Raw genomic sequence first — 16,896 nt, 5'->3', positions numbered from 1 at the left:
AATAATGTTCAATTTAGAATTACACATATTCAGTTCAAACATTGGCAATAAAAAAACTTCAAATCAGAAGGATATGGAAGAATATACTTTTTAAAATGGGTGTTACTCAGGAAAGCCTTTTTTCTTTAATTGTGGAAGTTTCCATTAGAGATTTGAACCCATAAGGAAAACCACTCAGTATCAACCTGACACATCAGGATATAAAATTTGGCATGCATACAGCAGAAATCTATGGCTTTAATTTGGTGATTCCATGTCAGGAAATAGTTTTTCTCTTTTATATTCTTGTTTTCACTCCAATGAAAGCCCATTTTAAATAATTACAATACCAGCCTCAGCATAAGAGTAAGATATGCGAGCCACTCATAAACAAATGTAGATGCATGAGGTAGGTGTGTTTTAAAACACACACAACACCATTTACTTAAAATATTATTATTAAATATTGTGAAGTAAATCACTTATTTAACAATGTGTTTTATTACTCAGTGGGTTTTATAAAATATTTTTAATACTTTATTTCTAGGATATAGTATTCCTATATCCATGGAATTACACAAATATTTATATGTCTGCAGAAAACAAAGCAAAATTTGAGAGCAAAATGAAATTTGAGAATATAAGCATCTAATAATTATCATGAAAAGTCATTCTTTAATAAGCAAAAATTCTATAGTAATTACCAACATTTTAATAATGACAGCTAGCTGCCATAAACTTACATAAAAATATATTGTAAATATCAATTTGTATCTTTAATAAATATGAATTAAGAATCTCAGTAGCATCATATTTTACATTCCCTGGAAAATGATAATATGAAGAATTTTCAAGGGAACATTTTATGATCAAATATCTTTGAGAAGCAACTACTTAAACTATAATTTTAGTTATATGGACTTTTAATAATAATAATAATATTTATTCATTTATTTTGAGATGGAGTTTCACTCTTGTCACCCAGGCTGGAGTTCAGTGGCGCGATGTTGGCTTAGTGCAACCTCCGCCTCTGGGTTCAAGCAATTCTCCTGCCTCAGCCTCCCGAGTAGCTGGGATTATACAAACAGCTAGATATTTATTTATTTATTTATTTATTTATTTATTTATTTATTTATTTGTATTTTTGGTAGAGACAGGGTTTTGCCATATTAAGTAGGCTGGTCTGAAGTCCTGATCTCAGGTAATCCACCTGCCTTGGCCTCCCAAAGTGCTGGAATTACAGGCATGAGCCACTATGCTCAGCCTAATATTATTATTAAGAAGTATATAGTTTGATTCTTGCAAACTTATTTCACCTTTTGTAAGGATCACCTGAATGTTGCACTGAAAAATTTCATTCTAAATCTCTATTTTGGCATATACAAAATTGTTCTAGGGAGCTCATCTGATAAACATCATAAATAGATGAAAATTCTATCAAATCAGAATAGAAGAATGTTGATGCATGAAAAGCACTCTTTTCAAGTATTCATAAAAATTAATTTTCAAAATAAAACATTTTTCCAAGGGAAAAAGAAGATTATCTCAAAACCTAAAAGAATCAGTATTAAGATGTTGGTGTAAATATACTTGCACTTTTTAAAAATATATTTTATTGCACTTTAGGTTCTGGGGTACATGCGCAGAACATGCAGTATTATTGCATAGGTACATACATGGCAATGTGATTTGCTACCTGCATCCCCCTGTCAGCTTTTTCTGGCATTTCTCCCCATGTTAACCCTTGCCAACCTCCCTACCCACTGCTGTCCCTCCCCTATTCCCTCCACCAACAGACCTCAGTGTGTGATGCTCCCTTCCCTGTATCCATGTATTCTCATTGTTCAACACCTGCCTGTTAACGAGAATATGTGGGTTTGATTTTTTGTTCTTGGGTCAGTCTGCTGAGAATGATGGTTTCCAGTTTCATCCATGTTCCTACAAAGGGCAGGAACTCATTGTTTTTTTATGGCTTTGTAGTATTCCATGGTGTATATGTGTCATATTTTCTTTATCCAGTGTATCATTGATGAGCATTTGGGTTGGTTCCAGGTCTTTTCTATTGTAAACAGTGCCTCAATGAACATATGTGTGCATGTGTCTTCATAATAGAGCAATTTATAATCCTTTGGATATATGCCCAGTAATGGGATTGCTGGGTCAAATGGAATTTCTATTTCTAGGTCCTTGAGAAATTGTCACACAGTCTTCCACAATGATTGAACTAATTTATACTTCCACCAACAGTGTAAAAGTGTTCCTATTTCTCCACATCCTCTCCAGCATTTGTTGTCTTCAGATTTTTTAGTGATCACCATTCTAACTGGCATGAGATGGTATCTCAATGTGGTTTTGATTTGCATTTCTCTAATGACCAGTGATGATGAGCATTTTTTCATATGTTTGTTGGCCTCATATATGTCTTCTTTTGAAAAGTGTCTGATCATATCCTTTGCTCACTTTTGAATGGGTTTGTGTGTTTGTTTTCTTGTAAATCTGTTTTAGTTCTTTGCAGATTCCGGATATTAGCCCTTTGTCAGATGGGTAGATTGCAAAATTTTTTTCCCATTCTGTTGGTTGCTGGCTCACTCTAATGATTGTTTCTTTTGCTGTGCAGAAGCTCTGGAGTTTAATTAGATTCCATTTGTCTATTTTGGCTTTTGTTGCCATTGTTTTTGGTGTTTTAGTCATGAAGTCATTGCCTATGCCTATGTCCTGAATGGTTTTGCCTATGTTTTTGTCTAAGGTTTTTATGGTGTTATGTCTTATATTTAAGTCTTCAATCCACCTGGAGTTAATTTTAGTGTAAGGTGTCAGGAAGGGTCCATTTTCTGCTTTCGGCACATGGCTAGCCAGTTTTCCCAACACCATTTATTAAACAGGGAATCCTTTTCCCATTGATTGCTTTTGTCAGGTTTGTCAAAGATCAGATGGTTGTAGACATGTGGCATTGCCTCCAAGGCCTCTGTTCTGTTCCATTGGTCTATATCTCTGTTTTGGTACCAGTACCATGTTGTTTTGATTACTATAGCCTTGTAGTATAGTTTGAAGTCAGGTAGCATGATGCCTCAAGCTTTGTTATTCTTGCTTAGGATTTTCTTGGCTATGTGGGCTCTCTTTTGGTTATGAAGTTTAAGGTGTTTATTCCCAGATCTGTGAAGATGGTCATAGGTAGTTTGATGGGGATGGTGTTGAATGCATGAATTACTTTGAGTAGTATGTCCATTTTCACAATGTTGATTCTTCCTAACCATGAGCATGGAATGTTTTTCCATCTGTTTGTGTCCTCTCTTATTTCCTTAAGCAGTTCTCGTTGAAGAGGTCCTTTACATCCTCTGTTAGTTGTATTCCTAGGTATTTTATTCTCTTTGTAGCCATTGTGAATGGCAGTTCATTCTTGATTTTGCTCTCTTTAAGTCTGTTACTGGTGTGTAGGACTGCTTGTTATTTCTGCACATTGATTTCATATCCTGAGATTTTGCTGAAGTTGCTTATCAGTTTTAGGAGCTATTCGGCTGAGTTGATGGGGTCTTCTAAATATACAATCATGTCGTCTGCAAATAGAGACAATTTGACTTCCTCCTTTCCTAATTGAATACCCTTTATTTATTTTTCTTGCCTGATTGCTCTGGCTAGAACTTCCAATACTATATTGAATAGGAGTGGTGAGTGAGGGCATCCTTGTCTAATGCCAGATTTCAAAGGGAATACTTCCAGTTTTTACCCATTCAGTATGATATTGGCTATGGGTTTGTTATAAATAGCTTTTATTATTTTGAGATACATTCTGTCGATACCTAGTTTATTGAGAGTTTTTAGCATAAAGGGCTGTTGAATTTTGTTGAGGCCTTCTCTGCATCTATTGAGATAATCATATGGTTTTTGTCTTTGGTTCTGTTTATGTGGTGGGTTATATTTCTAGAATTGTGTACATTGAACCAACCTTGCATCCCCAGGATGAAGACTACTCAACCATGATGGATAAGTTTTTTGATGTGCTGTTGCAATTGGTTTGCCAGTATTTTATTGAAGATTTTTGCATCTATGTTCATCATGGATATTGCCCTGAAAAGGAGTCTCTCTTTTTCTATTGTTTGGATAGTTTCAGAAGGAGTGGTACCAGCCCTCTTTGTATGTCTGGTAGAATTCAGCTGTGAACCCATATGGACCTGGGCTTTTTTTTTTTTTTTTTGGTTGATAGGCTGTTAATTGCTGCCTCAACTTCAGCCCTTGTTATTGATCTATTCAGGGTTTCAGCTTCTTCCTGGTTTAGGCTTGGGAGGGTACAAGTGTCCAGGAATTTATCCATTTCTTCCAGGTTTACTGGTTTATGTGCATAGAGTTGTTTGTAATAATCTCTGTGCTTCTTTTTTAACGTTCACAAATGTGATCCCTTGTACTTCACTGGAATTATGTCACATAAATTGTTTTAAAACTTCTCATTTTCTCTTAAAAATGTACCAGGAATGTTTTCACCACTGTAAATAATGCCACAATGGGCATCCTTGGACATAAACTCTTGGCCACCCACATTTCTTTGAGAGATTTTCTGAGTGTTGTAAGAAAATAAACATTTTTAATTATTTCGGCATAGTTTCATGATTATAAAATGTATGTGGTGGAAATCAGTTTATGTTGGTTCTCTGTGACAGAATTAAAAAACTGATGAGGACATTTGTTTTGTAATAGAAGTATTACCAGACTTCTAGAAACTGTGTTCATACAAATTTCAGTTGATGTGTCATTAATTACATGAAGGGTTATATAAGATACTAGAGCTAACGTGTGTAAACATTTTGTACTTAATATTTCACTCACATTATCCCCTATTCCAATCAGTCATATAACTGAATTATAAATATGAATTATGTACTATCATACGTTATTATATTTTGCCTCTTATCCTACTAACTGTACTATGTTGTGGTAAGTGTAGGGAATCCATGAGCCCCACACTGGGCACCAGAATGTAGAGAGCTTGCCCTACATCACCTATGGGTACCCTGAGTTCAGTGGCGACAAATCAATGAGAAAAAGACAGATTAAGAGAGAAAGTGGGACCAGGGGCCCATCACTTTATTACCCTGGAGGCAACAGTGAAGGCCCCGATCTCTGATCATTCACACTATTTATTGATTACAATTACTTTGATCTGCAGGGTAGGGGTGGAGTGATGGTGGAGTGAATCAGTGAGTCAGAAGTGAATCAGTGAGCTGGAACTGGTGTATCATCCTAAAGACTGATAGCAGTGGTGGTTTAGGATTTTCACAAAACAAGAACATGTGGTTATCTTTAGCTTATTATCTATGTACAGCTGATGGAACATGGGCCTTACAAGGAGCCTGCAAGTCTAGCTATGTCATAGTGCTACAAAGTGACTTTATGTCCTTGAGCACAATGTTTATGGTAACAGAGCTGGGGTCACCCTGCACTGGAACATGAGGCATGGAGAGGCCTCCTCCTCAGAGGCCTCCTGCAGCCTTCTGCAATTTGTTGTTCCTTGTTTATGTGTTACTTATGAGTAACACAGTGCCAATTTATGTAGGCACTCTGTAAGGCCTTTCTCCTTTGCAGCTTTTCCCAACAGTAAGTAAATTATTTTCCCCATCAAACCACTTTCTTCATCTGTGTAATGGAGATGATAATAATAATATATAGCAAGTCAGTTACAGTGGCTCACACCTGTTATATCAGTAGTTTGGGAAGCTGAGGCAGACAGATCACTTGAGGCCAGGAGTTTAAGACCAGCCTGGCCAACATGAAGAAACCCTGACTTTACTAAAAATACCAAAATTAGGCAGTGCAGAGGCACACACCTATAGTCCCAGCTACTCAGGTGGTTGAGGGATGAGAATCCCTCGAGCCTGGCCAACAGAGGTTGCAGTGAGCCAAGATCACACCACTCTACTTCAGCCTGGGCAACAGAGAGAGACTCTGTCTCAAGATAAACGAACAAACAAAAATGATATGTACCTAAGTGGTATTGTTTTGAATTTAAAATGAGTTAATACTAAATGGAAAACACTTAAAACAGAGTTCAGGATATTGCAATCATGCAAAAATATTGGGTCCCAGTATTATAATTATAAATATTAATAGTAATAGTAGCAGTATATTATTTAGAATCATATCAAACAGGATCCCATGTCCAGTGTCTTTGTCAAGAATGTAGAAGTCCAAAGTCAATGGCCATGCAGTCAGAAAAGTGGTTTTCTTTGATTTAGTTTAATCGGATTACACAGTTCTGTAAGAGTGGGGTGTGTGTGTGTGTGTGTGTATGTGTGTGTGTGTGTGTGTGTAAACCAAAGCACACATTATATATTCTAAATTTGCATCTCAGTTTCCATCTTTGCCTTACCTTTTACCTTTCCGTGTTACCTAAGAAAAATTTTCTTGGAATTCAATTTTCAACTGTATACTCTGAAGTGTATGTATTTCATATTTCAGCCAACAAGTTGGGTAATCTGGAAATTCAATAAAGTCTATACTTATCCTTCAGCATTTCTTCATTCATTTAAATAAGAATAAACTCTTATAAATTAAAATATATATTCCCTAACTTAATTGCTTTTATATCGAAAGCATTCTGTTAGAAACAAAGATTTTGTTACAGAATGTATATTTTTTGGTGTATTTTTTTTTGTTTTGCCTGTAAACACAAATATTCTTAATAAGTACTAGAATTAAGTTCTTGCTGTACAAAACTCCAAATCCTACACATTATGTAATATAATACCCATTTTATAAATGAGAAAATGGATATTTGTAGAGGCATATGGCCTGCCAAAATCCACCTGAAAATAAAAAGTAGAACAAGGAATTTAACTCAGGTTGGAATGTATCTAAAGCCTAAGATTTATCTATATTATATGAAGAATGAACTAATTTGGGAAGGGATAAGATATATATTCTGTGAAAGGAAAAATGACAAAACCTAGTTAAACCTAGTCTATGATGATAAATACTCAGTTTTTAAGATGTACAGTGCTCCCTAATGAGAGTATGTATTTATTTTTATTTTAAAATATTTTTATTACAAATTTACTTTCAGGCCTACTTAATGTAAGAAAAAAAAGCATAATTTGAATTTATAATAAGAGTATGTTGATTTCTTTCAATATTGACAGTTCAGAGGGTCTCAGAGACTGCAAATATTATTTTTAATTATTTATAACATTAAAGGTACTCAGCATCTGGAAAAGAACTTGCTTATAAAATCATGTATACAGCTGCATGGTAAGTACATCTGCCACTAAGTTTCAGGTTTTTTTAAAGCTGAAACAGCTGGAAAAATCTTCTTAAAATTTCGTTACTATTAATCTTTCTTCTTTAAATATTTGGGATGTAATAGTTTATATGCTAAAAGTAGGAAATTGTTATGAGGTTTTTAAAAATCAAGAAAAAAGTAATAAATATTTATATCTTTGGATCAAGTGTGACTTTTATGTCTTATTTATTCAGTGATATCCTCATATCTTTACTTTGGTTCTCAAATAAAAAATAAATAATCATAAACTGACTTAAGACAGTTCCTGAATTTCAGTTGTCTGTATCTCAACTTCGAATCCATCTGCTATATAGTAATTTTTTTTTTTCTGGAAAACATCACTAAGAAATGTCTAATATGTGGATGAAAGATTAAAGACATTCATCTATCCCATTGTTGTATCTATGTTGTTTCTCCATATTTTAGTATTGTATTGCTGCTGTGACAAATTGTCACATACTTGATGATTTAAAATTACAAGAACTTGTTATCTTTCAGTTCTAGAGGGAGGAAGCCCAACGTGGGTCTCATTCACTAAAAGCAAGGGGTCAGCAGAGCTGTATTTCATTCTAATATCACTAGGGGGCAGTGTATTTCCTTGCATTTTCTAGCTTCTAAAGCCTTAACTGTATTCCTTGACTATGGCTCCCTTTCTAATCTTCAATACCAGTGCATGTCCAGCAATATCCTTTCATAAATTCATTGTCATCCAATTTCCTCTGCTGCCTCTCTCTTCCAGTGATGAATATTCTTGTGATTACACTGGACTCGCTAGAATAATCCAGTATAGTCTCTCTATTTTAAAGTCGACAGAGTAGAAATTAATTTCATCTCCAAACTTTGTTCCCCTTTGCCATGAAGCCTAACATAATCAAGGTTCTAAAGACTAGGACATGGGCATCTTGAAGAGAAAGGAAGAGGAGTCTACCTAACAAAATCCTCCATTGCATTTCTTCTATGTCCTGTAAATTACTGGCTAAGTTATCTTAGCAATATATTTGAATCCTCAAAAAGTTATTCTGAAGGAGATGCTACTCACTGACTCACTGAACAAAAATCCCGAAGCCCCTTCTCCCTATAGGCTCCATTGTAGAGACTGATGTAGTTTGTAAATTACTTTCCCAGCCAGGATCCTGGCTAGGAGTGTCTGTATGACATAGTTCTGGTTAATGAGTCCATTGTGGCCTTCTACAAAATATTTTTACTTTCCTTTTCAAGAGTCGGACCTAGCTGTTGTAATACATTATTTCTTCTTTCTGCCTCATTTACAGAATTGATTCCTGGAGCCATGTTCTGATAAAAAGGCCAAGAGAATCATTGATATGGCTGCTCTGATGTGGATGAACCACCAAACTATTACTTCCAGCTGCTTACCTTAGACATTTTGTCATATGAGAAATATCAGGATTTATGTGTTTATGTGACTATTAATATTCAGCTGGTGCAAAATTAAGTGTGGTTTTTGCCATTGGAAGTCATAGCAAAAACTGCAATTACTTTTGCACCAGCCTAATAGTTTATTATTAATGGCAGCCAAATTGATATTCTGAAGTTAGAAGTCAAAAATCACTCATATCATGTTTACTTTGGATCTAGAAGCAACATTTTAAGATTTTTTTTCTGAAAAAATAACCTAAATATTCTTATTTCTGATTGTTCTTATTATTTACAAAAAAAATAAATCTCAGGGTGGGGAGGGGGGCAAGTCCTAGTATTTATAGAAGTACAATGAGAGTAAACAGAAAACAGTAACAAAAGAACATAAAAATGTATGTTCTTCTAAATATTTATGTTATGTGACAATTATCAATATAATGCCTCTTCCCGTGAGATATATTCTTCCTTGTCTACTCTGCAAAAGTTGATCTGACAGTTTTAAATATGGCGTGGTTTTCTTTTTTTTCTTTTTTTTTTTTTTTTTTTTTTTTTTTTTTTTTTTTTTTTTGGTAGCTGGCAGTATGCTTTGCCAATAGCTGGTGCTGGAAAGGCATTGCTGGATAAAAGCTTCTGCTTCCTGGTTCATCGTGCTTACTTGGCAGGTAAATGTAGCACATTTGGCTTCTCCAGCCCTTAGCAATAGTGATGTGGATGACTTGTCAGTCTCCCATGTCTAGCTCTTGGCTGCAAGAGCTTTTCCAGTATCAGGCTCCTTCAGTGTTTGTGCAACTTCTTCAGTGCCCATTTCCTGCAGTGCATGACATCCAGCAGTACTCAGCAGCCAGCAGCGTCCCCAGAAACCTCTTAGGCTATTTTAAAATACTTTTTCATGAAACACCTTATTTGTGAACAGCTTTCTTCTGCACCCTAAAGAATGGATTTCCAGCAAGTTCCAGAGGGAAGATGTTTAGCAAGTTCCACTAATGCCTCATCTAGTGACTTCTTTACCATTCAGTGGGAAATGGTCATGCCCTCTCCAACAAGGTATAGCTTTCCGCCTTGGTAGCATGGAAGGCAAGGGATCTTCTACGGGTGTTCTATCTCAGGGTAGAGGTGGTAGCTCATCCTTGTAACTGCTATTTCTATAACTTTTAGAGTTATCTTTATGTTCGGCCACCCTATCTTTCATTATTCTAATCTCCACTATAGTTTAAAACCTTTATTAAATGTTTTTCTTATTCAAATCACTGTGTGGTCTCCTTGATCAGACTCTGATTGATACATGTCATATATCAAAGCTGTAGCTCCAAGTTATTTGAGGCTGTTGTCTATAAAATTAGAGCCCTATTTTGAAAGTACTTATAGAATTTGCCTTAAAACAGCTTCTCTCAAAAAAAATGCTTTTCAAAACATGATATGCTTTGTCACATGATGCACTCCAAAGAAAATAGATTCCATGGTCCAATAGCTTAATTTTTTTTTTCAATTAGGGGTTCATAGTGCTTATGAGAATATTAAACTTTCCCAGGGGTTCTGTAGTTAATATAATCCACTTAATTTTGTTTAAGCTAGCATTTCCTGACCCTTCCTGACCTTGAAAACAGTTCACTAAACAAAAATAACTCTTGCAACTTGTAAAATGTTACGTTGAGAAATAAACTTTGGAAAATGATTTCTTGAGGATATCAGCATAATAAATAGCTCCATTGATTTAAAGAAAGAGAAAAAGCTTTTGAAAAGCATGGATAATGTGTTTTTGTGGCATTGTGTGCATTCCTTAGGCTCTTCTTTTGAAAGTTCTATGAAAATATGGCTGTAAGAAGGGTTTCCCACTTTTATATAAGTGCATTGCTACTCATGTTGGGTATACAGAATCTTGGTATGATTTATAAATATATCTCTAAATGATGACTAGCTAGGGAATAAAGAGAAATTTCAGTTCATGTTTTCTACTCCTAATCTTCACCATGTGTGATATTGGCCACTTTATTGCTATATATATAATATGTGTTATGAGACTAGCTCTTGATCAAAAATAAATTTTAAACTGAAGTCTGGTTGGCCTCTCCCTCATCCAAAGAGAATTTAAATAGAAAAAAGTTGCTGTCCAACACTCAATATTTGTGGCTAGCCACTGCTGAGTAAGCTTAACTGAAAAAAAAAAAAAAATCAACACTAACTTCTGTAATATGGGAAAATGACATTGTATATTAGTGATGTGATCATTATTTGTTTAGACTAAAACTGCAAAGATCCCCATTTGTTCCCAAAGCCATAATCGGATCATAACCAAAAAGTCCAGTTTCACTTTTCCATTTCTGTAATTACTGTGATGATGCATTACACCAAGGAACTCAAATTGAATTTTCAAAAAAAGAAATATTTATACAGTTTTACTGATTTAAAAATGTCCAAAACTGTTCTTAAGTTTTTACTTCTGAGTGATCGAGATATTTTGAAAAAAAAAAAAAAAAAAAAAAAAAAAAAATATATATATATATATATATATATATATATATATTTGCTGACTTTTGTGTATTTGTTATTCAATAGTAATTAAAATAAAACATCTTGGAATTTACATCGTCTCTTGAAATGTTGACAACCTCTCATAAAGTTCATCAGAGCAGCATTATAGCTTACATTTCTTTCGTAGCTCCGTGTAAGTTCATAACATAATTCTTGGTGCTCCTCTCATACCCCCTTTACCAGATTACCATGCCAAGGGTACTGCAGCTAGCAGCTTATAACTGTGACCTCAAAATAACTGCCCTTAGTCGAAGGGAGTCAACTTGGCTATAAATACATGGGTGGTTATACCCTTTACTAACTAATATTTGCTTACTAATAAAAAGATTACAAATAGCATCCCTAAGCCTCAAGTTGGTACAACTCTGGGTATAATTTACTATTCAGAAAGGTCCCTCATTCCTCTATGTATCAGAGCAGGGATAGTCTACATTCTTGCTCAGCTTTTTTTCTCTCTGCTACTCTGCTTCCCTAATTTCCTTATAGGATTTTCTTGAAGATAATTCACTCAATAAATCATTTATCCCTAAATCCCTGTCTAGGACTTCGCTTCTAGGGAACATACCTAAGGAAGGACCCCAGAGAAGCAGATTTAAGAATAAGGGTTCTGGACTTGGACATCTGGTGACCAGCTGGATTGAGGGCCTCATCTCTGATGGTAGGTGGAAAAACTGATAGTCACCAGCAGGCTGTGAGATTGCAATTGTTAAGGCTTTAACCTACAATGAATTAGGCTACACTATAGTTGGAAAAGGGTGTGTAGCATTGGATCTTTGATATAATGTCTCTGGCCTGTGAGAAATATGGCTATATATTTTAATTTTTTAATATAATTTTATATTTATATATTTTTTAATTTAACTTTTAATTTTTTAATAAAATTTTAAGCATATTAATTAGAAATAGTTCTTGGTGGACAGCACTGGTACTTTGAAAAGAGAAAATGGGACACTCAAGTAATCAAACATTATTAATTCCAATAGTTTGAATAAAAATGTGAAAGTGAGAGGCTTCCTTAGCAAAACTTAAAAACATGATTATTTTCTGTAACAAGAAGGCATACCACATTGAGGAACAGGTATAGAACTTTATCTAAAAAATAGTTAAATGTAGAAGTTTGATTACTCACCTTGGCAAATCTGTTGAATGAAATTTGAAGTCCAAACAAGTACAGTGGCTCACATCATTTGTAGCAATCCCACCTACTCAAGCAACTGAAGCCAGGAGTGCAAGACCAACCTGGGCAACATAATAATATCCTGTCTCAAAAATAAAATTAAAAGGAACTTGGAGTCCAGTTATGAAAGGAATGGGAACCCGAGCCTTGGGATGGGAACACTAACTGAAAAACCTTGAGAATTCAAATGTCCCTGAAAATTCTAGGCCTAGAGAAGTAGCTAGCAACTCCTGTAAAATAATCACACATAACCCCTTGTTCAGGAGTATGTGGAACTTTCTAATAAGACAGACCTCTTACTAGTCAAATACAATAAAAATTATTGTATCTATCTACTTATCAGTGTTATTATGTAAATAAAGACTACCCATAATTTTGGTATGAACAGGGAATATTTATAATGAATGGATTAGGTACTTGATAACAGAGAAAAAGTTACATTTTTAAAGCAACCACTATGCAGGTCTACATTATCTGATTATGATCTAGCAAAAATAAATAAATCATAAAAAGATATTAACAATTTTGAAATAATGAAATACACACAGATATAATCTTAGTGTCAGAAAACTGTACCATAAAACTGTCTTTCTTGGGTTTTTTTTTTTGTTTTTTGTTTTGAAATGGGTGTGTCTGTTGCCAGGCTGGAATGCAGTGGCACGATTTTGGCTCACTGCAACCTCCACCTCCCAGGTTTAAGTGATTCTACTGCCTCAGTCTCCTGAGTGGCTGGGAATTACAGCTGTGCACCACCACCCAGCTAATTTTTGTATTTTTTTTTTTTTTTTTTTTTTTTTGAGACGGAGTTTCGCTCTTGTTACCCAGGCTGGAGTGCAATGGCACGACCTCGGCTGACCGCAACCTCCGCCTCCTGGGTTCAGGCAATTCTCCTGCCTCAGCCTCCTGAGTAGCTGGGATTACAGGCACGCACCACCATGCCCAGCTATCTTGTTGTATTTTTCGTAGAGACGGGGTTTCACCATGTTGACCAGGATGGTCTCGATCTCTTGACCTCGTGATCCACCCGCCTCGGCCTCCCAAAGTGCTGGGATTACAGGCTTGAGCCACCGCGCCCAGCCCTAATTTTTGTATTTTTAGTAGAGACAGAGTTTCACCATGTCCAGGCTGGTCTCGAACCCTTAACCTCAAGTAATTTGCCTGCCTCGGCCACCGGAAGCACTGGGATTCAGGCGTGAGCCACTGTGCCAGCCAAATCTTTTAAGAATCAGCAAAATTAAATAAAAAAGTATATCCTTAAATGTCTTTAATAATAAATAACAGAATGAAAAAAGTAAGGAAAGAAGGAAAGAAGAAAGCAAAGAAGGAGGGAACAAGGAAGGAAGTTAGTTCTTAGAATACAAAACGTGAGAAAGATGATACAAAATGAAACAAATAAATCAGGAAGCAGGAATCAATAAAGATAAAATATAAAATTAATAAATATAAGACAAAGCATATATAGAAAAAGTTAAAACATCTAAATTATTTTTTAAGACTTTAGACCAGCACTGTCTAATAGAACTCTGTGATAAGAGAAATATTTTATATCTCTACTGTCCAATACTGTAGCTCCCGTGTCTGCTGACACTTAAAAGTCGTCAGTGAAACTAAGAAACTAAATTTTTAATTTTATTCCATTTTAATTAACATGAATACATTAAATTTACATAATTTTACAATTTAAGTCAATATAAAATTAAATTTAAGTTGCTATGGGACAAAACAGATGTAGAAAGAAAAATTTTTCAGCAACCTAAGTATCAAAACTTAATTAAAATTTAAAAGATTTTTATGAATTAAACAATTATATAAATAAAATAAATGTACAAAAATAGAGAATTAAAAAAAAAACACAGAATAAAGACAGAGGGAAATATCTCTAGTATACAACAAGCTTTTACAAATTGACTAGAAGGAGATAAACAAACATACAAGAAAAAAAATATATATATATGTATGCAGAAACAATTACATATATACAGAAACAATTATATATATATACATATATATACATATATATATACATATATATGTATATATATATACATATATATATACATATATATATACATATATATGTATATATATATGTATATATATACATGCAGACTATTAGAAGCCATACCTGAACTTCAAAATTATAGAATCTATGAGATGAGTGTTGTTTTAAGCTGCAAAGTTTGTGGTAATTTGTAATGATTCAATAAAAAACTAATACATAAGAAAACAATATGCCAAAAATAAGTGGTTTAAAAAAATAAAAATTGAAGAAACAATGAGTTCTTTCTATTGTGTTGGTTTTAACGCATGGATTTCGTTGAAATTCTCCCCAATTAAAGGGAGAGTCCAATTCTTCATGAATATAAGCCAGGCTCAGTCAATTACTTCTAATGACTATAATGAGGTAGAAGTGATGCTAAATGACTCTTCTGGAGTTCTGAGATTTCTTTCCTGGAATGTTTGCCCTTGGAACCCAGCCATCATACCTTGAGGAAGCCAAACAGCCCTTAAAAAACTCAGATGTATGTGTTCTAGCCACTACCCTGGGTGAAATCTCAGCCAACAACCACCCTCAACTTGCCAGACATCTGAGTTAGTCTTTGGATGAGTCCAACCTACCGCCCTTGGGCAAGCCCAACTGACGTTGAATAATGAACTATCTCCAATAGAATCCTGCACATTCCTTAGCAAACCCACTGCACATTCCTTAGCAAACATTGTCATTATTTTAAGCCACTAATTTTGGGGGTAGTTTGTCATGTAGCAAAAGATAACAGAACATCTTTGCATTCTTCTAACTACATCTAACTGGCAAAAGATTATATGTGCTTGGTTTGTTTTATCGTTGTTGTTGTTGTTGTGACATCATCTCACTCTGTTGTCCAGGCTAGCCTACAGTGACCTGATCATAGCTGATGGCAGCCTCAATCTCCTGGGCTCAAACAAGCCTTCCACCTCAGCCATTAGAGTAGCTGTACATGCCACATATCTTTTTTTTTTTTTTCCTTTACTTTTAGTAGAGGAGACAGGGTCTTGCAATGTTGACCAGGAAAATCTCAAACTTCTGAACTCAAGTGATGCTCCCACGCTGGGATTCCAAAATTCTGGGATTACAGGCATGAGCCACCAGATCCGAACCTACCGGCAAAAGTTTTTTTAAAAAAATAATAATACCACGGGTGAATGGCATGTTGTGAAGAAGCTAACTGTGGGACAATGAAAAAAGGTGTTCAAAAATTATTATGGGCCCTCATTCTGGTTACTGGTAAGATGATGCCTGCACCAAAACCTAGCTTCCCACAGGACGAGTACCTACCTTCAATCACCAGCAAAATAAACTTCAAGGTTTCTAAGTGTTGAGCAACTGGCTTTCTACAAACCAATGTAAATATCTGACAAGGAATATCTGCCTTACCTGGCACAAGCTAGAATATTTATTTCTCCACTGACAAATTTACAACAGTGAACTGGATTCCATTCTTGGAACATTTATGCCCTGTGTGTGTATCCAGTAAGCTGCTCTATTCCTGGCAGAAATTTCTGTGGGTGATAATGAAGACTGAGAATTTGTGGCTCCACTTCTGGTTGAACTCCAGTTTAAAAGCTTTCCTAAAAGTTTTGTGTGATATTACAGAAAATGTCCTGAAGTCCTGAGTATGATTGATGGCAAACATAACAGGACTCACCTTGCTTGACAGTGAAAATAAAAGTTCTCCCCTTGGGCAATATTTGCTCAAACTATGCTGGTGATTGGTTATTTTGAATTACTTGCATACATTTATAGAGTACTAGTTAAATTTTTTTACATGGATAGATTGTGTAGTGTGATGTCAGGGCTTCATCAATGTATATACATTGTACACATTGAGTAATTTCTCATCATCCACTCCCCTCCAACCCAATCACCCTTCCAAGTTTCTATTGACTATCATTCCACAATTTACATGCATGTGTACCCATTTTTAGCTCCTACTTATATATGAGAACAAATGATATTTGTCTTTCTGTGTCTGGGTTGTTAGACTTAAGATAATGACCTCCAGTTTCATCCATGCTGCTGCAAAATATGTGATTTCCTTCTTGTTCATGACTGAATAGTGTTCCATTGTATATATGTATATCATGTTTTTTATGCAATCATTCACTGATGGATAATTAGGTTGATACTAAATCTTTGCTATTGTGAATAGTGCTGCGAAAAACACAGTAGTGTGGGTTTCCTTTTGATATAATGATTTCTTTTCCTTTGAATAGATACTAAGTAGTGGAATTGCTGTGTCCAATGGTATTTTTTTTTAATTCTTTGAGAAATCTCCCTAAGAGATTTTCTATAGAAGTTGTACTAATTTATATTCCAACCAACAGCATATAAGCGTGCCCTTTTTCTCTGCATCTTTGCCACTATTTGTTACTTTTTGCCTTTTTAATAGTTACCATTTTGACTGCGAAATATGCTTTATAAAAATCTTTTCATCTTTCTTTGCATTTAAAGTGCAAAAAGAATAAGTAATTAAGGGAATAATAACAATAAGTAAGATTAAGGAAATAATAAACAAGAAAATGGAGC

This window comes from Saimiri boliviensis, chromosome 7 (genome assembly GCF_048565385.1).
Source record: "Saimiri boliviensis isolate mSaiBol1 chromosome 7, mSaiBol1.pri, whole genome shotgun sequence".
Classification (NCBI taxonomy): domain Eukaryota; kingdom Metazoa; phylum Chordata; class Mammalia; order Primates; family Cebidae; genus Saimiri; species Saimiri boliviensis.
The sequence above is the reverse complement of the archived record's forward strand: the minus strand, read 5'-3'. Positions refer to the sequence as shown.